Here is a 24,876-nt window from a genome sequence, read left to right on the forward strand (position 1 = left end):
CCCTTGAAGGTAGTATGGTGTGTGATGTGACTCCATTTCTTCCTTTGGTAGGACCAGAAACTCTTTGGTCAAACTGTTAATGCTTTTTGGTTAGTGATAAGCCTGGTGCTGCTGGCTTTTTCATCCCTCTGCTCCATGCAACCAGAGCAGTCCTGTGGGATATCTGTGGCTGGGTTCCCATAGCCTCCCTTGCCCACTGACCTTGCTCACCAGAGCCCAACAGCACAATAACATACAGCCTTCCTTGGACTACTGGTCAAAAAGAGAGACAAGTATCCGTGCAGCCATCAGAGAGAGGTGACACCCCATGATTCCTGCACTCAGAGGAACTCCTTGCTGGATGTGGTCCACATTTGCATCATACTCTCTCTACCTTTCCCTTACACATGTGCTTAGTAAGCAACTCACACGCTACATGTGAGTTGGTCAAGCCAACACGTACAAGTGGACATGTTCCTATGGTCAACACATAGCATTCCAGGCTGAGAGGTGATAATCTTGACCACAGGGTGACAGTGTAGTGCCCACCAAACTCAAGAGAGAAGCAGCAGTTCACACCTCCCTCACTATCTGCAGTCTCCTCAAAGGGAGGAATGCAATTGAAACCTATTCTTGGTGGCACCTCCACACACTATTGCTACACTTTTCTCCATCATATGGCATGCTGTAATATGGATATGCAGTGAGATTTGTGCTTGATTTTTTTTTTTCTGGACTTCATTGGGCAGAAAACAATTCACAACTGTTTAATGGATTTTTTTTATACTTCTATACTTCTATATTTGTTTCCATTTGAACGTTAACATACTTATCAGTGCTTTCCATCAGAGATCCCCACAGATTTTGGCTATACCTAATTAATAAGTTCTGATGAGACCTATGTAGCAGTTCTGAGTTCAGCCAGACAAATTACTTGTGAAATGTTTCTGTAGTTGGGCCTCTGTGGCCCAAAGCTGGCTGACTTCTAAGAAGTCTCCTTGTAACATGTCAGCTCTTTAGTGGCTCTGAGTTTTCCTGTGGTTTATCAATCACTAGAATGCATTCTGAGAAATCAAGTAAGATAATAATTGAAACCATATGCAGAGAAGCTATGGATTCTAGGTGTTTGCCCTAGTTAGAGCAGCCGGGACCAGTTCATCACTGTGTGGGTGTAACCCAAACTGTGTATTCTACACCCTCTATGTCATTTCCCAGGAACTGTTAACAATAGACCATTTGCAGCAGCTGCCCAGAGCACACCTGACCCCTCAGGCTATAAGCTGAGTGTTAAGAAGATTGAGATAGGAGGATGTTCCTATCCTCACACCAATGACTCAGGTGTGATGACTTCGTTCCGGGGAGTCATTAGCACCTTCACACACAGCCTGAGGGGTCATGTCTGCCAATGGGCCACCAAGGATCCCAAAAATATCTCACAACTCACAATCACCCATTGTGAAACTCCCCATCCTGGGGGAGGTACTGGGCATTCCCACTTGAACCTAAGCGTTTATAATTTTGGGGTCTTGGGACTTTGGAGCCCACTCATCAGATCCAGAGGAGACCAGAACCTCAACTGGACTGCAACCACTACTCTTGGCCGGACTGCAACCACCACTCTCGACCAGACTGCAATCACACCCTCGACCAGACTGCGAGCAGCGCTCTCACCAACAGGTCTTCCTTTCCTCTTACTTTGGACTCAGGGGGACCACACGGGGCTCAGCATGGGGGCCAACAAACACCATTCTGTTCGTGCCCCACGGTGCTGGGTTATACATCTGGGTTTTGTGGGTTAAAACCAATTGTTTGTCCGTATAATTGTATTTATTGTATTATTTTTATTAAATTGTAATTCTGACTTATAATCTCTTTTGAGTTGGGTTCATTTCTCCTGCCAGTTTACCTTTAAACCAGCACAGTGCTGATCTGAAATTCCTTCATCACTGAATATTATAGTGTGTGAGGTAGCTGTTTCAGGATCTGAGATATACTTCATTCAGATCAGGGGCAGCAAAGAGTAATTTCAATGGTTCTTACTCAGGTGGGCAAGATAAACAATGAAAGATGGGGAACCAGTATGCCCTTGGTATGGGAGGAAGATTAATATAAAGCCTGATGGGTTCTGCAGTTTTCTAAAAGCTCCAAAGTCTGAGACATCTGGGAAGAGAAGAACTACCGGCATTTCTTTTAGTTAAGTGCAAGGCTTATTGAATGAGAAAGAAAGTTAATTGAAAGTTTGAAAACATATATAATTCCCAGTACTAAGGTCTTGGAAATACAGGACACCATTCGCTTACCCAGAATATTAAAATATTGTAAGTTATGGTCTATCGGCTTATGTTTTAACAGTTTCCAAGTTTACAACCATCTCAGGAGACCTGGGTCAGAGAAAGCTGCAGAGCCCATAAAGCTATCTAAGGGGAAGCAGGGCTCTAAACGAAATACAGAGAAAGAGAGTTTCTGGCTGTGCAATAGTAGGTTAAAGTGAAGCTTGCAGCTCCTCCAGAATGTCACTCTGAGAAATACATATCAAATGCCAACATCTAATTCAAAATCCTATTCCTATCCCTTCTTGACACAAGAAAATTTTCTTTTCTGAATTGTTCATTCAGGGTTGTTTTTAAGAGTGAGTTTTATGAGATACTTTCATCAAACAATAGATTTTGTTCTTAGCTAAAATAAGGATATATTTTTATGCATTCACTAAAAGACAAACCTTAATGTATTCTAGTGCCCTGGACACATTGTTATGCTGAACTCACAGAAGATTTGAATTTTAAAGGTAAAAATGCTATGTATCCTCATTATATATGAACCAATAAGGTCAGATACCCCTTTACCATATGTAGAGTTTAGAAAACCTCAAGTATATACAGCTCTTGAGATTCAATAGATCCTAAGGGCAAGAAATATAGGCATAGCTGTTAAAGTATAGCACCTCTTCAAATTTCTTATATTTTCTTAAATTATAATCTGGGGGAATTTAACACTATAGAGGAAAAAAAGTAAACTTTTCTTGCTGTTACCAAAAGGCATTTATTGTATATATAGCTCCATAAATAACTAAAGAAATTGGGTTAAAGAAATTTAGGTACTTTACACTGTATATTCATGCAGGGCTTTTTTAAAGTATTTGAAGGGAAAAAACCATCACAATGTGTTTTACTAGTTATACACACGAAAACTCTTTGCTATCTCTGGCAAATTTAAAAAGACAACACCTGAAAGGCAAGTTATAGAAAAATTCTTTTGAAAGCTTACCTATAAATAATGGTGATTGCACGGATTATACAAGACAAAGGAAGATTTTTTTTTCTTGAATTCCATTTTTTTTGCATCTCACCTTTATAATAAAAAATCCATTTATATTTCAAGTGAAAGCAGTATTAGGCCTATGTTAGAAAAAAAGTACATTTCAGTTTGTAACTTAAGACTTTTAACTGATTTTTTCCTTTGAAAATATTTTTTTATTGCACAAGATAATATATAAGTGGCATAAAATTCCCCCTTGGTTTTTATTTAAAATATTTACAGTACTCCATAAATATGTCAGCTACTTTATAAGAGTTTAGTACTGAATGGATTGATTAACTAGCTAGCTGGATACATAATTAATATCTGAAGGTCCCTTTTCAAGCTTGAGTATAACAGCCAATGAGAAGTGATGTGGCTGCTTTGGGATGAGGAAAGCTTTTAAATGCTACCCTTCAACCTACACAGCAGTCTCCCTTCACAGAACTGTGTTCTCATCTATAATTTTAAGGGCCATTGTAAATGGTGTAAGCAGCAGGACCTTTGGTTCAGCAGTGGTGATTTTTTACACTTAAATGTGTAATTCTCCAAACGGAAGGATGGATGCTTTGGAGACATCATTATGCTTCACCTATCTGCCAGAAACTACAGAGAATCTAGCTGGTTTAGTTGCAGTCCTTTTATCTTCAGTCTGATTTCTACAATTTTTCAAATAGATCCACAATGTATTCATCACACCATGAGCAGGAATTTCAGCCTGAGCATCACCAGTTATATAAGTTCTGAGCTGAGTAAACTAATTTCCCCTGATTTCAAGTCATGTGAAGCGGTGGGTGGAAAGGTCATGCTCATTAGTGGGGAGAGATGCTGCTGCCCTGGTGGCCAACTGGCTTTGCACTCTTTTAGTTATTGATCTGGGAACATATAGAAGCAGGCAATGGCTGCAGAGCAAAGTGCATCTCCCTCTTCTTGAGGCTCCCCTAGGAAGGCTACGAAAGGTTCCCTTCTACATCCTGAATCTGTGCTATGGGTAATTAAGGTTAGACAAGTGAAATAAGTAAAACTGAAATATTCAGATTACTAATTCCTCCTGGAAAAAAGATTTCAAGACAACAAATCCAGGGAAAATTTTCCTAGCATAGCAGAATCCCATCAGATTAAAGTGACTCAACATTTAGTTTTCAGAAAACAAAATCCTTCTGCAACCAAAGCATATGAAAATGTTTAATTTCCGCCATTTCCCTGTATGCTCCCTGTTCCTGACCTTGAATGGCTGATCCAGAGCCAATGTGGGATTGAGACTACAACGCCAATGAAACTGCAGAGGCAGTAACACCATTTCTTCTAGAGGGGTCATCCTACTCCCTGGGATCTTGCCAGTGAACATGATTGAGGTGAATCAAAAAATGAAATTGAGGAACATCTTCAGTATCCAAAGAAAAATCAGTTCATGCCAGAGACAAGAGGTAAAGCATTATCTCAAAGCTTAGGCCACGCATGTTTAAACATTGTTTAGGAAGGGCAGGTGTCCCGATCTCCTTTTATGATCAAGTGAGTCACCTGGTGGATGAGGGGAAGGCTGTGGATGTGATCTATCTGGACTTCAGCAAAGCCTTTGACACCATCTCCCACAGCATACTCCTGAAAAAGCTGGCAGCCCATGGCTTGGACAGGTACTCTCTCTGCTGGGTTAGGAACTGGCTGGAGGGCTGGGCCCAGAGAGTGGTGGTGGACGGTGCTGCATCCAGTTGGCAGCTGGTCACTAGTGGTGTCCCCCAGGGATCAGTGTTGGGCCCAGTTCTGTTTAATACCTTTATTGATGATATGGATGAGGGTATTGAGTGTACCATTAGCAAATTTGCAGATGATACCAAGTTGGGGGGGAGTGTTGATCTGCTGGAAGGCAGGAGGGCTCTTCAGAGGGACCCGGACAAGCTGGAGAGATGGGCTGATTCCAGCGGGATGAGGTTCAACAAGGCCAAGTGCTGGGTCCTGCACTTTGGCCACAGCAACCCCATCTAGCACTACAGGCTGGGGACAGAGTGGCTGGAGAGCAGCCAGGCAGAAAGGGACCTGGAAGTTTGGATCGACAGTTATCCTCTATGGCCAGTCTGGGGCAGGCACTCTTGTTTTAAGGCTGTCTTAGAAACAAATATCCTGCTCTCAATCCAGACTCTCAGGTTAGGCCCCTGCGTGACAAAAAGTAGGGTGAAGTGGTCTGTGCCCAGTGTACATCCTGACAGCAAGAGCCACTTAAAATAAAACAATATGGCAAGTGTCCCAACCTTCCAAATATTCTGTTAGATTCAAAGCCACTCCAATTTGGGTAAAAGCACCATTAGCAGGATGCTGGGTATACACACAAGAATTAGAAGCAACAGCAGCGTGGGAATTGACCTATGAGTCCTTGCTCCCATGGGATGCTGGACCATACTTACCATGTTATAAGGTCAAATCAGTTTATTCCCTCCTTTGCTGATGGAAGAATAAGTGCTTGCAAGTTATCGTGGGAGGTATACAGGAGCAAACTGAAGGCCAAACAGAAAGAAGCCATTGAAAACAAAGTCTGAAAAATACTGTAGTTAGTCTCTGAGAGAAATTACATGTATTTTTTCTTATATGAATATTTTTAGTTCTTTCTAATTTTTGAAGAAATCTTTATAATTTCTTTACCCTTTTCTTCTGTCAATTATTCCTTCCTTTTCTAGTCTTTTATTTTCCACATTGTTTACGGTTGTAATAGGCTAGCTTGTTGTGGGTTAGTTCGAAACGAATAAGTCAATTTTTTTCTTAAAGCTTTCCTTTCATTTATTGGTAAGCCAAATAATGATTTGCATAGATAGGTACCTTGAGCTGATTAGCACTTTAGTTTGCTGTCACACGGTGGCAAAGTTGTGTGTTATAAAGAAGAAAGTCCACTCTCTCTTTTCCTCTCTGGCTTTCGCAAAAAAAAAAGTAATTTTTTCTACAGGGAAACTCTAAGATATATAAAATTTTGTTCCACTAAGAAACGATGATTGCTTTCAGAAGTATTTCTTAAAGGGGCTATTCTTTTTAAAGGGAAACCAATGACACAGTTCTGTGAATGAAAGAATGAGCTCTCCAAAATGATTGATGGTGCTGTCTTACTTCTCTTGATTGATTAGTACTTTGGTTCTGAAACTTTGGCCCACACACCATCTGTGTCCTGCAGAGAACTTGCTCCTACAGCCTTTAGAGAGGAGATAGATACCATGATGATAGTTTCTCTGCTTGATTCCTGCTGTTAAATCATCTTAAAAGCAGTTAAATATTCATGAATCATTTTATTAGTTGGACTTCTTCTAGGAAAGCAATACTAAGTGGGGAAAATTTTTTTGCTTCTGAAGATATTCCCCTTTCTAATATGCATAAATAATAATTAATAACTTATTTATAAAGCCTAGTTGACATGACTGAAGTGCTCGGGGTACTATACAACATCATCAAAACAGAGTCAAAACAAAATGAACAAAAGTTCACCCTCATTAGAGTCGAGCCAAACACAAGAATAATCTCGGAAAAGAAAACAGGTCTGCTTCTCTAATCATGCAGACTCAACATTTATATTTTTTAAGTGATGCTGGGGTTTGAAATACATCAGCATAAACCTCAAAGCACGTACAAATAAGGGTGAAGTCTCTCTGTTCCTCCATAAACTTATCTTCATTTCACATATCCTCATAAGTTATCCTAGCTCACCTTTTTCAAATATTATGCATAAACCACAACCTGTAAGGTATCCTGCATTGCTGAGGCTCTGCATGGTGCCCCATACAGCCTTCCCCAAATAAACTGGCAGAAAAGCAGATGTTACTGGACCTGTGCAGTAAATGTTTCAAAATGTGACTTACTTTGTACTGGGGAAACTTATAAAGCAAGGAATTTGGTCTTTCCCACCCTTGCAAATGAGAGCTGTGAGGAAAAGTTCCCTACTTCCTAGCTTTGCAGACAGGAGAAAATCATATTGGTGTAAAGATCACTTTTACAGACAGGTACAACAACATGAATTTCCGTACCATCTGTCACAAACCTAGGAAACAAGGACCTACGGATGTGTATATATTTGATCACTTGAACGTACTTACATGAGTAATTTTTAGAGATCCATCTGATTCATAGTGCAGGGAAACATCAGTTATTTTTTTTCTGCTGTATCACCAGGTACCACGTCCACAATACAGATTTTTATATATGTAAGCTGGCTGTAAAAAACAAATGAATATGAACTCCTTCCCTGCTAGCCACCAGCCAAATTGTCACTCTTTACAAATAGGTTAAATAGGTTATGGAAGATAAATACAGGAGGAAAAAATAACTGAAAATAACCAGTGAAATTTAGGCTGTCATTAGCAGCAGCTGTTTCTGATAAGGCTCAGCTCTTAAACTATAGAAATGGGGAAAACAGATTAAAGCCGTTGCTTTGATGCCTTAATACAGTATCTCTTTAATTTGAGATTACATAGTTCACAAGGAATAAATCCACAAATATTTTTGAATCCTTTAACAGCCTTCAAAAATATCACAGTGTAATTTGTAGAATTCACTCTCATGAGTTGAATTTTAGAAATACACCAATGTGTAGATGATTTGATAGAGAAAAGAGCAAAACCTGAATTTGGAACTTGTATCTCAAGGTGCAACATTTGCTCTAAGGAATAAGTTTCAAAGAACTCAGCTGGAACTGAGGACAAGTATTAATGGTTGAAGTTCAAAGGCATGGGTGGGAGCAGCAAGGATGGATAGGAACATGATTCACTAATGTGCAGTGAGACTGATGAGGGGATGCATGCTCCTGTCCCTCTGTACTTTGAGAACATCTATCCCAATATATCATCTGACTAATTAAACAGTGTTTCACTCAGAGGAGTTCACATTGGATTGGGCTGCAGTATAGAGGCCAGATCCAGTGTCCTTTAAAATCCCATGAGAAAGCATTGCAGAAGAATTTTGGCTTTTACACTGTGGCCATCACTGTTACAGGGTACACATCACACTCAGTCCCAGCTAAATACATGCCAAGAGACACAGACCTGAGGCAGGAGAATGCTGTTTTCCTGATCCACCTTCCTGGATTTCATTTTTGTTTGCAAGAAAAGTGATGTTGAGCATTTCACAGCATTCATCTTTTTGAAAAAAATGAAAGCCTTGTAAAAAAAGCTTTTTCACTAAGCTTTGTGTCTGGCATTTTGATGTATAGTCTGACCTCTGATGCTTGGGAATGCTGAAGTTCTGGTCTATATCTGAAAAAATTTAATTGTATGGGAGGAAAATAAGAATGATTCTCTTGAATTGTCTATTAGTTTATATAACTGCTTCCCAAAAGCACTAGAAGAAAATGTAATATCAGCAGAATTCACACATAAGTAAAAAAACACCAAGTAGGAAAAGTTAGTCAACAACAGGCTAAAACTTATGGTCAAATATTTCTTTCTCTTAACCTCTACTTTTGTTATCATCTATTGGATAAAATGTTCTCCATTAAAAAAAAAAAAGCACATTTGTTTACTTTGTTGTAATTTATTTTAATACCAACATGACATGAAAAATTACAACCTCAATTACTAATCACCTTTATTTTTTTCATCTGATTGTTTTTAACTTTTCAGAACCCCTTGCTGGAGTAAAAATTGTTTGTCACTAACCTCTGACAACTTTGAAAATTGTCTTTGGATTAACGCAAAACAAAGCAATTTGCTATGTCCAATCATCTACCACGAGTTCAAATCTAGGAAGTCAAAGTCCATGGTTTACTTGGAATATATTTAAACAAAGACCTAGGGGATCCACACTGTACTGTACAATCTTCGACTCTTTCTTGTGTGAAATGAGTTTATGCAAGTCTGGTTCATTGCACAAGGCTATTCAGTTTTGTTAGTCTCTTGAATTAGCTTCTAGGTCAGCAAAGCACTAAGAACATTAGAAAAACAAAACAATACAAAACAACAGTGACAAAAAAAGAATCCAAACAAACAAAAAACCCCAACCCTAAACCCTAAAAAACTACATCCTTGTTATGCAAGACTTCCTGCTCACACACTTCTAGTTGAAACACCTCCTTTGAAGAACAGAAATGGGATTGCTTAAAGTTAAGTATATGAAAGAGAGGAAACAAGGCTAATGATTGTTTTGCCCAGTGGAAAACTCTCCAAGTTGTATTATGTCAGCTCCTATAAATATCCTAATAGGATTTTCATGCTGCACTGGAAAATTCCACAGCAGCGACTCAGTCTGTTTTATGTGTAATTCATTCCCCCCCCCCCCCTTTTCTTTTATGGTTGGTCATTTCTTGTGTACGAACACAATATACAGTTTACAAAAATATTTGGTAATTGTTTGAGCGAATCAAACAGTTGTAAAACCTGCATCATGACAAAACTCAAAGCAGTACCAAATTTTGCACTGCTCATGATCATTTTTAAAGCTGCCTGTATGTGTGTTGCAGACACAGACAGCCCACAAGATATAGCAGACAAATGCAAAGCCATTTTTTCTTTTCACGGTATTATTGAAATCAATGAAGTATAAGGATAAGCAAAAACAGAGAGAAAAGATAAGTCCTTCCTGATTCCGTAGTACCATCGGGCTACAGTTGTATGTTTATTTTTGAAAAACGAAATAAGTCTGTCTGGTTACTTTGTTTATCAGTGCATTTCTTGACATTTCTAGGTTTAATACACTTTAGGAAAACCCAGAGAGATTAATGAGATGCCTTCCGCTTGAAGCACCCACAAGGTACCACAGAAAGACAAAATTTTGGAGACGGTCTCCCTATGGACTGCCTTGGTAGAGTCACCTGCATCTTCACCTTCATCCATACTCCCCCACATTCCACCAGATAGACACCTACCATCAATGAACAAACAACAGCAGACACAGGGGTACATCTGAAAGTCCTGCCTCCCATTCAAAGCTAAATCGTTTATACCCAGATGGGACACAGACCTTCAGTTCCCTGAGGCCAGACGTCAAAATAAGCAGAACAGATTTTTATTTAAATATCATTTCCAGAGGCATAATGATACCTGTCTTTTGAAGCTTAGGCCAGGGCTAGGGTATTTCCTAAAGAAAAGGAATTCCAAAGTCTGCAGCTCCCACTCTAGGATGAATCCATCCATTTCGAGTATTATCTATCTCAGTTACCTTGCAGTTAAAAGTTTGCAAGTTGTTTCCAGCTGATACTGAACTGAAAGCTGTTACTGCTTCAAAAGAGCTGTCAGGCACCAGGCTGGATTCAGTTGTTTTCAGATATGTCTTTGTCTCCTAAGGTGGGATCCTACACAAAGGATTTAGGAGATGTTGAGGATTAAAACTATGGAGGATTCAAACAGATCAGTGCTAAAATTGAACCCATTTTAAAAGGATTCCTTACCTGTCCTACTTCCAGCATGAAGCAAATTATAAAATTGCAATGTGTTGTTTAGCATCTCTGTACCTTGTTTCCCTACAGCGGATGGCAGCCAAAATCTTCATCCACTGTGGTACGGCACAGATTGTGCAGCCTCTCCTTGCCAGACTTCAGGGATACTTCTCAAGGTGACTGCCCTCATCCATACATCTGGGATCCTGATTCACAATCAGGATCCTGGAATGAAAGCCAACATATTACTGTCAGTGCACTATGTTAAAATGCTGATGCTGCAGAGAGAAATAAGAGTAGAAGGTTCTGGATTCACAGACTCATTCAAAAGCAATATAAAATAAGTAGGGAAAATGACTATGTGGTACTGAAGCACAGCAGTGCCCATACTGAGAAAAGAGAGCAACTGTTTCTTTCTACTGATTTAGAGGGAGGCTGCCAAGGCACATCCAGTAAATCACTGTTGTTCAGAGTCATCTTAACAAGGTTCTCTAAAAGCTGAGTTTGATATACAGAAGAAACACTAAACTGATTGTTACGTAATAATAATTGACTGCAGAGGAATGGAGTTTATATGGCAGCTAGGACTGTATTTTGAGTTAGGGAAAGCTTTTTATTCTGTGTATTGAAGCCTAGGGCTTTATTCTATTGGAATTTACTTTTCAAAATGGCTCAGAAGGCTGCCTGTCCTCACAGCCTGTTCTGGGGACAGTCAATGGGCAGCAGTGCTGCAGAAACAAAAAACAACTCCAAAGTTTTCTAAGAAACATGGCTAGAAGGAGGAGGAGAAGCAGAGTCTACTCAAGACCCAAGTCTGCAAGTAGCTACAAATGAATCTGAAGAGGGATGTTGTGCCAGTGAAAGTAAGGAGGGATAATGTGCAAAGCAGCTGAAACAATTATGTTTTTGTGCTTTGTAGGTAACTTGATGCTAAAATCAAACACACAGTACTATTTTTAGCTCTTAGAAAACCCAAGCAAAATGCTCCAGGCAGCTGCTAGCTCTTCTGTCTTTAGTAAACACTTGTTTTTGTCAGTTTGATGCTCAATCAACAAAATTTAGAACTTCCTACTTTTCATTTTCCACTTTTCCTTTTCTTTTCCCTTTCCTTTTGGCTTTCCCTTTCCCTTTTCTCATTCCTTGTCCTTGTCCTTTCACGGTGTCATGGTTTGAGATAGTTCCAAAATCCAATTCCCTAACTCCATCCCCCCTCCCACATCTCAACCCAATGTGAGATGGGTTTTTCCAGACAAAACACACCAGACTCAAAGTGGGGGAAAGGGAATATATTACAATGACTGTACAAATAAATACCATATCACATTATACACACGATCACAACTATCTCTACCATGACATATAGTATTTACAATGGACCAGATCTCTTCTCCCCTCCAAATAAAAGTCCAGGAGGGAAAGAAGGATAGATCCCTTCCAGTCCTTAAGCAGCAGCATCTTCTGAGGCAGCAGTCTGTCTGTCTTCTCCACATGCAGCAGCTGATAGCTGGCTTTCTGCCAGCACTCACGAGGGAGTTATTCAAGCTCCCTCGGCCCCCTTGACGCAAGCAAAGGGGTCTTCCGTGGGCTTTGTAACCCCAGACAAGGTCATATCACCACGTCATATCACGAAGACACAGGGGGGTCTTCGTGACTGTCTGGTATCTCTTGCAGGGCCTCTGTGCCCTGTCTCTCAGGCTGCCACCGTGGCAGCAGTGTGAGGGGGGGAGCCAAGGTCACTCCCCCCCTGCATTCCATCTGGCCGTCCCGGTCCAGCTCCAGGACGCTCTGAGCTTCTCAGCTCCTCTCTCTCTCCGGTGCTGCATGTCTAAAACTCTTCTCCTAAATAGGAGTCCATGTCCCTCTTCTCCAAGAGGGTCTCCAAGGGAGTTTTGGGGGATCTGGTACAGTCTTACCCCAAACTCTGTCTCTCAGCTGCTCTCTTCTTCTCCTCCCTTTCCAGGAGTCTTCTCTCCGGTGCTGCATGTTGTTCCTGCTGCTCCTCCAGTTCAGGTCCTTATCTCTGGCTCTCTGCCACCGTTTCTCTGGTCAGTCCTGGCTGCTGCTCTGTGCCCATGGAGAAAAACATCTCCCGGCATAACTACAGGCACCTAGCCCAGCCTTATGCTGTTCCAGGTCCCCGCAGCCCCCAGCCAGGGGCTGGGAGGCCCCAGAGGGCCCGAGGGGCTTAGAGCCCCTTCCTCGTGGCTCTACAACAAGGCCACCTCTCCTACAACAACCAAAACTACAACTCATCTCTTCCGGTGCTTCTGGGATGTTGACATTTTTGCAGGAGCGCCCATTGGATAAAACTTCAAAACTTCTAGGGGTTTCCACCCCTTGGGGTCTACCACTTTTCTTAGCCTCTGGGGGAAAACAAAGTCCAAACCACTACACACGGCTTTCTGGAGCCTGCTGTTTTTAAGAGGAGGAGCCACCCCTGAACCATTTCCCAGTTCATAGGTGTCTGAGATGTCCAAATGTTTGATGCACCTGATTATCTGTCTGAAAGTTGAGTTGGATTTTCCTTCTGCAGACAAATATTCCTCAGAAGGAAAAAGGACAGTGAGAGGAGAGGGGAGGTCATGCATGGATTTTTAAGTTTGTTTGCCTCCTCCCCACACTGAGAACTTCTCAGTCCTAATAGCTACGTCCTTTTAAGGATACAGTACTTCATTTGCTCCTTGATGCCAAGGCAAAAAAAGAGGAAACATGACTGGTTTGTATGTTGTTCACATTCATTCTCTCCTCCTTACTGGCCTATTCTAATTAGTATAAAATGAGTCAGTCAATTTGGAGTAGAGCATAGATCACAAGAGGTTGTTGAGGATGGTGTCACACATTCAGATGCCTGGGACATAGTGTTATCCATGGTCCATTCTGGATTGTTACTACAATCAAACACTGCTATGGGTCAACACTGAGGAAATTAAAGAAAGAGTTTCCTTCATTGGAACTGATAAGAAACTGCTTAGAAAAGCATCTGCAAGGAATGGTGAATAGGATGCAGGTGATACATCCTATGTCCCCCTTGAGGTCAGAAATTCAGACTGTGTAACCAAGTGGACTTTAGGATAGATGACATTCTAGCATATCACCAGTTAGATAATTGATGTACAACTAGAATTTCCATCCATTCAGTTGCATGAGGGTTGAGTTCAGGATGTAGTATGTTTCTGATATTTCTCTACACACCTGAGAGTTAGAAGCTTTGTTTCATCTTAGGGTGTCATATCCTGAGGGCATTCAGCACATGCTCCAAATAAAAGGGGCTTTTGCAACTACTGCTTTTCCTCCTGGGGACAGGGAGGGGAGGAAGTGGACAGCATTCAAATGATTATGGTCTGGGTAAAATTTACAATCTTTCCTCCATTTTTCAGTCTGTCAGAGCCATTCAGCAGCATGTCCAGAAAGAAATGCTGACCTCATCAGTAAGTAGCAAGTTCGTTAAGGCACACAGGCCTTCTTTTCTGGAAGGGTACAATGTGCCGCTGACTCATATGGGCTGCACAGTCTAATCCTAAATTATTAAGAATGACCTAGATTCTGCTATTCTGGCTTCTGCTGATTAACATCGTACTCTGCAAGCAGTTTAGTCTAGCTTAAATGAGGCTGCATCTGCAAATTAATTTTCAGTATGGGAGAATCATGCCTTATAATTCTAACCATGGTTCCAATAGATCCAAACAGGAATTATAACATGCAGCAGAAGGATGAAAATAAACTTGATCTGGGTTCAGACTGGTCTGGTGAAAAAAGAAAAAAGACAATGAATTCACAATTCTTGCTTATATAAATAGCACCTGTTCTAACAATTTTTTTGTGCTTATATTTCCTGAATTATCATGCTTCCAAAGTGCCACTTTTTTCAGAACATAAATGACAGCACTGACAAAAAAGTTAACACAGGCTGTCACTATATATATGGTTATAATCTTTAAGCTTTGCAAGAAAAAAATTGTTGAATTCATCTGATAATTCTTAACCTAAGCACACTTGCTCAGTCCTAGCTCGACAAGAGAACTCCTTCAGCAACAGTACAAGACAGATATCTGCTTATTGGGGCTCAAAAGATTGTGATCTGCAGTACTAGTGGTGTACTCCAGAGGTAGATAATGGTTCCAATACTTCATCAATGACTAGTCAGTGACACAGACCGAATATTCAACAAGTTTTCAGACAATACAAAACTGAGAGGAGTGGCTGATATGTCAGAGGGACCTTGACAAACTGGAGAAGTGGATTAACAGGAATCCCGTGCCATTCAATGAGGGGAAGTGCAAAGCCCTGCTTCAGGGGGAGGATGAACCCCTGCACCAGCACAGGCTGAGAGCCACCCATCTGGAAAGCAGCTTGGCAGAAAAGGCCTCAGGAGGCCTGGTAGACACCAGCTTGGACATGAATCAGCAGCGTGCCTTTACCACTAAGAAGGTGAGTGGTATCCTTGGCTGCATTAGGCAAAGGAAGGTCCGTAGGTGGAGGGATGTGTTCTTTCCTCTCTATTCAGTGCTGTGTACTGTGCAAGAGACACACTGGAAATACTGGAAAAGAGACTAGTTAAATGTACAAAAATTATGGGAATGCAGTAACTTTCATACAAGGAGAAAGTGAGAGAAGTGGGACTGGTCAGCCTGGAGAAAAGAAGGCACAGGAGGTTTTACCAGCATACATAAATATCTGATGGGAGGGAATGAAGAAGAGTGAGACTCTTCTTGTGAGTGCTCATTGATAGGACAAGAGACAATGAATCAAATTGAAATACAGGAAATAGCACTGAAACATATGAAAAGAACTATTTTACTGTGGGGATGGTCAAATACTGGCACAGGTTATCCAGAGAGGATGTGGAGTCTTCATACTTGGAGATATCCAAAACCTAAGTGGACATGGTCCTGAGTAACCTGCTACAACTGACCTTACTTGCAAAGAGGGGTTGTACTAGACAATTTTCAGAGGTCCCTTCCAACCTCAGGTCTTCTGTGATTGTGTGATACTTTTTACACTACATCAGAAATATTGCAGCACTATTTTTTCATCTTATTTTTATTTTCATTTACAACATGTCTGCAAATAACAGACATATTTTTTTTTGCTCATAGCAATAAAAAATTTTGTTCTAGCTAATAATTCACTAGTGCTCTTTAGGATTTGTGTAGCTTTAACCCAACTGAGGCTTCAATGGCCAAAACTCAAGATGCTACCTTCTGTTCAGGACAACACTGAAAGACACACCTGAAAAATACCTCAGCACGGTGGATTTAAACAAGCTCTTTCCCTAGTAGGACCCACACAGCAGCTCACAAAGTGAAGTGATTTAGCTGATTGGTGTCTGTCCAGGATTTTCAAAGATGTTGACAAGGTAGACATCACCTTTAGTCTGCCATTTTTTACAATACCCTAAGCAGGCATTGTAGGTATCTTGATTGCAAACTCTTGAAAATTAACAAGGCTGAGAACCATACCTGGCTAATGTTGAAGCGTGAGACGCAGAAGATGGGGAACACAAGTCCACTTGTGGCACGTGGTTAATTTCCCAAACACGTAAAAACATTTGAAAATGTGGTCATGATCTACTTAGAAAAGTGAACAGGCTGGGAAGAACAAGCATAAGTAAAATATTTATAAAATTAGGACAAGACATACATAAGTAAAATTTGCAAAAAGTCTTTGTAAAGCTTCTTACAGCTCATTCAAAGTTTCTCTCATCCATTGAAGTCAAGACAAGAACAATACAGATTACTGTTCTATTCAACTAAACCAGATGGGATTCACCCATTATTACAATTCCAACTACCTAAAGTACATTTGTCTCTTCTCACTAATCCCTCTTTCTCTGACATTAATGCAAGAGTCATTGTAATGGGTGGGCTTGGTATGAAGAACTCAATAGTAATAAAAAAAATACAAAAGTTGTCATTCTTGTATTCCTCTTGTTATTGAGGAATAGAATTATACTGTAAATTAAATCAGATTTTATGACATTTTGCATGCATATAGATCTTCATGTGAACTCAGGGGAGCATACTTTATTTGAGCTCTGTATTCCTTATACTTTTTAATTAATTTTTCTTTGTAATTCAGAATAAGTTTCTAATAGATTCATGGAACAATATGGGGTCACATGGGGGTGATTTTAATACCTGCAATTCCCATGGTTATTAATCAAAGACTTTTTAGCCTTTTAGATAAATTATCTGCCTTCTGTTTAGAAGATTGAGATTAAGCATGTGAGAGAAATTGTCCCTACTGACAAAAGGGAAAAAAGTCAAGAAAAACAAAATGCAACATTTTGGTTATCTCACAAAACTACAGAATATGCTGCAGATTTTCAATTTTGTTTCATCTAGATTCATAAATATAACTTGTTATGAAAATAGCAATGATTCTTAAAAGGAGTGTTTTTCCTTTACTGACTATAAATCTCAGAAGGTATCAGAACCAGTACAACTTTTTTAATAGATGATTTATAGTTTACAGGTGACAGTTTTTCCTAAGAAAAGTCACTAGGCTTTTTAAACATCTAAAAAAGAAAAAGAAGTGTTTATTCAACAAGTTTAGTTGGGAATGTAAATAAATTTGCATACTATCCCTTTAGACAGAGGTGGTTACATTTTCATCTACTGAATGCTGAATTGTATAGAGATATATTCTGTGTGATTGATTTGATACCTCTTGACTTCATGAGGTTCAATAATTAGAAAAACCTGATAGATTCTCTGTTCACTAAAGAGGCAAAAAAGTTTGTTTTCCGTACTTTTTTTCACTTGATCTAGAACAGTGTAACTGTAGACTAAGGTCCTTGAGGGCTACGAAAGGGAACATGCATCTGAATTGATACATTTAATACTTTTCTATACATGCAAATATATATATATCCTAATATCAAATCTCACAGTTCTGCTCATCATTCAACAATGGTTAATCTGATATCAAGGAGTCTCAACAAAAATAAAGAATTTAAAGTAGACGTGGACTTGACATCAACTTTTCAGATGCAATCATCCTCAAGGTATATGGAAATTCAACGCTTGTCTGTAGCTCACCTTTATCTCTCTGTCAAAAAGAAATTAATCAAATCTCACAAAAGCACTTTAAGTATTTATAATAGCCCTATTATTAAAACTTCTAAGTATTTCACAGATTTTCTTCACCGGAAGAAGGACCTAACTTACCTGTTTGCTGACCTGAGGCACAGCTGCCCCCAGAGGACAGCAGTGTTAGCTATTCAGGTTACTCAGGGTGTATGTTGGTTGTTCGAAGTCATTCCTAAATCTGAGGCTGTTACCCATTCTGCATCCTTTCTTCTTTCTTAGTCACCAACCGCACATAAATTGGAAAATAGCAAGGAACAGGGAAGACAAAACGGCAAGTCAGCAAAAATTATCAGCAAGAAATAAAGAAACATAAGTGGGTAAACAAACCATAATACATCCTCCAAATTTGTCGCCAAAACAAATTGAAACACTGAGAAACACTTTTCACTTTTATCCCTCAGAGGCAATTTTCTGAAAAGAGAAAATACCTTGATGAAAGCCGCAGAGAGAGTCAGAGAAAAAAGACATGAGATGAAGAAAACTGTCCTTGAGGACAACCCTACACAGTGATGTACAAGATTCTCCGTGTCACTTCTTTCCTCTTGGCAGCATTGCACATCGCTGTGTAGGCTGCATTTCATAAAATCGAAAACATCTTCAGAAAAATACATTTATACTCATTGTAGTTTATAGGGTACATACTTCATTGTTGTGATATTATGTCTTTTCTTCCTCAAATATGTCTTCATAAGCCTCGATATTTGTACTGCCAACAAAGTAAAAAGATTAGTTTAAGTACAAGTTTTCTCCATGTAATGGAGAATATGTAGCGCGTCTTTTGCATGCTCATAAAAGGAAACTGTCAAAATACATATTATATATACATGATATATTTATCTATACTATAAAATGGAGGAAGAGAAGACACACAGACTTCAGGAACGTGCATATCGCAGCAGGTCTTATTAAGGTGTAAGAGTATTACTTGCATTCAGTGCTCAGGCTCAGTATCTTGCAGAGCATTCTGAAAGTGAAGCAATTATTCACAGAATCACAGAATCACAGAATATGCTGAGACAGAAGGGATGCACAGGGACCCTTGAGTCCAACTCTTAGCCCTGCACAGGACATCCCAAAGAGTCACACCATGTGCCATTTTCACGTGGTTTTTCACTATTCATTTGCCATGATCCTTTCATGACCTTGTGGGCAACTTTATGACATTAAACATGGCATGAGCATATTTGTCTAGTAACTGGAATACTAAAATGGTTATTAGGCACATCATCCAGATTTTCCGTAATTCAACCATCAGCTTTGTTCAGAATCACAAGTGGCCGAGTGGCTTAGTCTCAAATGTGAAAGAGAGGGAGGCAGTGTGAGTCAAACCAGATGGCTGATGACCTTAAGGCAAGATAGAAATGGCTGGGAGAACTTTTCTCAGCCGTGTTTCTTCTAGACGCTGCTCCAGAAACTCACCCAGTCCTGGTAATGGAAAAGGTTTTACTTTTTAATATCAAATAAGTTTTCAAATGATATATTTGTTTCTGATAATGCAGATACTTATTTTTTATTTCTTTTAAGATACATAAATTGGATGACAATTAAAAAAGCAATGGAATTTTTTTTCTTGAATCATAGCACTTCACAGTCTGAGTGAGTGCTATGAGAACATCATCCCTTCTAAAATCACATACTGCTAATAATTATTGTCACACTTCAGAGCTGACCATTGGAATAACATTCTAGAAAGAAAGAACTTATGTTTAAGCTGAAATGTATGCTTTCATTTTGAAACAACTTTGCAATTTGAAGGTTCTCATTCTGTACTACATGTAATGTGTTTTGATATTAAATTTTCAAAAGCTGGGGTAGGACTCTGAGACAACCTGAAATTATCATTACTATTTTCATTTTTGTTTGAAAGAATTAGGTATCTACTGAATTTATTCCAGGTAAAAGAAAGCAGATTTCTAAATCCTCTGTAAAATGGACTTGTCACTCTCTATCAAAACAAATTTGGTGTCTGATTCAACGCTTGAGTCAAAGACTTTTCAAAACAGTGGAAGTTGTTTTACTTGGAAAACTCTGGATTACGTCCACAAAGGCTAAATTTATAGGCTGTGAGATAAAGTTATATAAAAGAGACAGCTCTCTGTAGCTGTATATCTTGACCAACTCTAGTGTTTTGCTCTCATAATGATCTATTCATGACCTAACAGATAAACTGGATGGAACATAATCAGAAAATCACAGATAAATCACAAAAATAAAAAAGTAATCACTTCTACAGTTATTTTCGCAAAAAAAAAAAAAAAAAGATGGACAATTTAAATATTTCTATTTTCTTCTTTTGAATCCACTGGAAGCATTAATTAAACATTCTAACTTTGAATGTGGTAAGAAGATCTGCAAGGTCTTTTTTAGAGTTTTGTATTTTTCTGTGGTTTATCTTACTTTTCAGCAGTACCTCTAATACTACCAAGATATATTATTATTCCTGAAATTGTAGTTATATTGTGTTGTATCCTTTTGAGTGGGTCAAATAACACTTATAGCACATTTTTTAAGCATCAGTGATGCCTAAGTATTCTACAATATATGGTGTTGACTGGGAAATTATCTGTACATTTAATTGTGCCTTGCTGTGTAGAATTGAGAACATATTGCACAAAGTTGCTTTGACTGTTATATACTTTCTGTTGGTGTTATTATACACCTTCCTAATGTAGTTATCTTTGTGTTATATGGAAATGAAGGAGTATAACACTGAGGGTGTTATATATTTAGAGTTTTACAACTGTGTACTTTGCTTTCCTGGTTATGCAGCATCTCTCATTCAGACAGACTATACAAGCTTGGAAAAAATCATATATACCCTGCAGAATTTGACATTTGATAATGAAAGCCAAGTCTGTTAGCAGAGCTGAGAATGCTAGTATTTTGTATTCTCCAAAATGTGTTCACTTGACTTCATGAAAGCCCTATTAAGTGACATCAAATGAGAATCTGGCTTTGTGTGCACTGTCCCCTGGAAATGTCATGTGTTTGTTACATGAAACCCATAAATCACTTTGATATTATCTGGATCTCTATTAGCATAGGAACCCTATAGGCTGGTAAAATCTGTTTCTAAATCATGTAGAATCCACTTATTGCTTCTGGGCATTGAGTCAGATATTAAGACTGCACCTCATTCTGCCCTGAAACACATATTACGTACAGCATGGGAGCATATGCAGCCAGAAGTAGGCCATTATCCATACTTTGATTACTTTTCCATTATGTCTTTAGACAGCTATACTGACAAATTTTCCTGTTTCTGTTTTAAAACATAAACAAAAGCTGGGGAGCACTTCCCATGTTTTCACCTTTTGATATTTGAAGATTATATTGATTTGAGAAAGATGAGCAAATAGTGAGAAATGCTGCAGTCCAGTACAGGAAGACTGAGAACTTTTAAGTGCCTGGACTAAAAGATGGCAGATACAGTTCATTGATGATAAGAGAAAAATTATGGGTTTAAACAAACAGTAAAAGAAAGGAAATATTTTCTAATTGGTAAGAAACTGAGTCATGCTGAACAAAAGAAAGATTTGTACATTGATGAAAACTAATATTTTTGTAGCCTTGAACCCAGAATTCAGGCATAACAATGAGTTCCACCAAGATGTGTAGATGCAGCCTCGGATAAACATGTTACAAATCAAAGCTAAAATCATACCTGCGCAAGAGCCAGAAGCAGAGGGTATGGCATCGCACTAGGCACAGTCTTTCAGGAAAGAGAGCAAAGAATCTGAAGTCTGGGCATCCCATAATATACACACGCACTGGAGTGCAAAATTGGACTGTGACAAGATGGAAACTAATTACCAGAGAAAAGAGTATAAACTAATTGCAATGAGAAGGAACAAAAATAGGAATTCTTAGTCACACCATTAGGTACCAAGAAGGTTGAAAACAAAAGCCTTGGTAGGAAAATTCACTTCAGGAATTATTTTTCCTTTAAAAACTCACTGAAGTGTGAAGCACTGCTGAACTGAAGTGGCTGCATGATATTCTAAACAAAGGAGACAGAGAGAGCTGCATGGGAACAGAAAAAGTCAGGAGCAGAAAATGAAGAGATGGAAAGCAAGGAATAACTGTAATAATATTTTAACACCTAAAGGCAGAAGCAGAAACCGGGCAGAGATAACCAGATAGTGAGCATATGCAGAACGAGAGACAGACTTTTTAGCCAAAGGCAGGCAATTTGAATCCTGCTGCAAATTTCTAAACAAGTGACTTTCCGTACAAAGTTCATTGTGTCCTTAGCAAAACGAGAAGGTTCTGCTAAATGCTCGCTGCTTTGAAAACTTAGTTATGGGAGTCAGATTAAAAAGTTAACAGAGCACCAGATTTGCAGATGTATCCATGCATCTGACTTTGAGCGTCTGGGTACGAACCCCCCATCAATTTCTGTGGGTCTGCTTGCCTACTGAAAATAAAATTTGTGGTGCTGGTGCACAGATCTCTACTTCTGATTGCTGGTTTTGAAAATTGTTGTTCCTGACCTTATTTAAAAGATGAGAACAATGATTTTTCACAAAGATCTGCCCCCTCATGCATACTTAATAAAAATTGCTGCCATAAAAACCCCTTATTTGACTCAGTGTAAGTGATTAATATTATGTTTAAACCCAGTTTCAAAGTGCAGGAGAAAGATTTTAATTCTTAGAAAAGTACAGATGAAAGCCTTTTGTTTAACTCTTTTTTCAGTAAGGACCAACTCAAAGTTTGATGTGATTGTGCAAACCAAATGCTTTAGGTTCTCAATTCCAGATTAAAAAAATGAAGCTTAGAGCTTGTCTTGACACAAGTCTAATTCAAAACCCATGAAAGACAATAGAAGAACTTTAAAATACTTTGTAAACAGGCAGGGCTGCCACCCTCTGGGTCCAGCAGTTAAGTTTTTCTCAAACAATTTTTGACCTTTTGGTCACTAAACAAGTGCACTGAAATCTCTTACATATTTCTGATTTTTTCTTTTCAAACTCTTGTTTTCTAAGGCATTCTGAATTTATAAATGAGAAAAACTTATTTTTATTTCACAGAATCTTTTTCTTAATACTTCAAAATATTTTTCCTCATTTGGTTACAACTTTTTTTTTTAATGTTGTTCTTCATGGGGTTGGTTTCTACTGAAATCACAGGAGATATTAGTCAGATAATAGAACTGTTTCCCAATTTATGCTGTAAAATATTTCTAATTCTGATGTACAATAATGACAATTATTCTTGTGTTTCAACTTTTGCTGTATTCATTACCACTAACCTTCTCCTCCACTCAAGCATTTTTCACTTTGTTAGACTTTCCTACATTAGGCAAAACTCTCTAACACTTACAAGTGCTACAGAACTATTGCAACCTAATGTAACACAGCTTCTGGAAGAAGACTGATATTCTTAGCATGAGCTGGGGATTTGTTTGTTTGTTTGTTTGTTTGTTTTCACATAGAAAATCAAGCCTGCAAGGGCTCATCTTCCAGTGTGTATCCCAAATCATTAACTCAAATACTGCTATTCAGATAAAATGAATTTATTAGGCAGGATTTGTTATAATCGTTGCACATTTTCTTCTGTGGATTTCATGTCTCATTGTTTATTCAGTGTCATAAAGAAAAATAACCGTGCTTTAGTTTCCAGAGTATAGAGATTTGACTTAGAAGTGGATTCCTGAAAAATATTTAATTTGCAGTAACTCTTCATTATTACTATTAAAATAGCAGGTGTCAAAAAGACTGTTCTGCTGTCTTTCCATTATATCCTGCTTTTATTTTTGTTCTATATTCATAGAATCACAGAATGGGTTGGAAGGGACAACAGTGGGTCATCTGGTCCAACCTCCCTGCTCAAGCAGGGTCATCCCAGAGCACAGTGCACAGGATCGTGTCCAGGCAGTTCTTGAACATCTCTAGTGAGGGAGACTCCACAACCTTTCTCGGCTATCTACTCCAGTGCACAGTGACCTGCACAGTAAAGAAGTTCTTCCTCTAGTTCAGGTGGAACTTCCAATGCATCAGTTTCTGTCTGTTGCCTCATGTCCAGTTGGCATCCTCTTGGCATCCCCGCTTTAGATACTTGTACACATTGATGAGCTCCCATCTCTGTCATCTCAAGTCTGAGCAGTCTCAGACCCCTCAGTCTTTCTTCATGAGAGAGATGCTTCAGTCCCTTGGTCAACTTAGTAGCTCTCTGCCGGACTTGTTCCAGGATCTCCATGTCTCTTTTGTACTGTGGAGCCCAGAACTGAACACAGCACTCCAGACATGGCCTCACCAGAGCTCAGTAGAAAAGCAGAATCACCTCCTTTGAGCTTCTGGCAATGCTCTTCCTAACGCACGCCAGGATACCATTGGCCTCTTTGGCCACCAGGGCACACTGCTGGCTCATGGTCAGTTTGTTGTCCATCAGGAACCCCAGGTCCTTCTTCTCAGAGCTGCTTTCCAGCAGCTTGGCCCCCAGCCTGTACCAGTGCCTGGGATTACTCCTCCCCAGGTGCCTGACCCTGCATTTGCCCTTGTTGAATTTCAGAAGGTTCTTCTCTGCCCATCTCTTCAACCTGTTATTATCAATTTGCTTAATTAATTACTATTTTAAGAGTATTACTATTATTATTATGCTTAATTATTTCTATTAATGTGCTTAATTAATTACTGTTAATTTGTTTTACATGAAAACTACCTTCTCACTTACCTTTAAATTTGTACAGTGCTTACTCTTGATTAACTCAAAGTTGGAAGTGTTCATACAATTGCATATGGTGAAAAGACTGGCAGGTCAGGCCTCCCCCAGTAATCTCGTGACTAATTTCAGTAAGAGTCTATTGGAGCTAAACAATAGGTTAGTCACTGGGAAAGACAGGAAAGCAGCTCTACTTCTGCACACAGGCAGGTTTGGCCCTCTATTCTGGGACCATTAGGATGTGTTCTCATTAATGTTGGTTATAAAGAGCAGAAATGTGTGTATATTAAAATATGTAACGGAAGTATAGTGTACTTTACATGAGTTACTAAATAGCCTTCGCTGGTGAGAAATATCAGTTATTGCTTACCTGAGACAAACAAATATAAACTACATTCATATTAACAATATTTCATTCCTAAGTCCTGAAGGCATGCAAAATGCTTTCTGCCCTCTGCCCTGCCAGAAAAAAACACCCCTACTTTCCAGAACAGTCTTTAAATTATCTAA

This window comes from Pseudopipra pipra, chromosome 1, assembly GCF_036250125.1.
Source record: "Pseudopipra pipra isolate bDixPip1 chromosome 1, bDixPip1.hap1, whole genome shotgun sequence".
Lineage (NCBI taxonomy): Eukaryota > Metazoa > Chordata > Aves > Passeriformes > Pipridae > Pseudopipra > Pseudopipra pipra.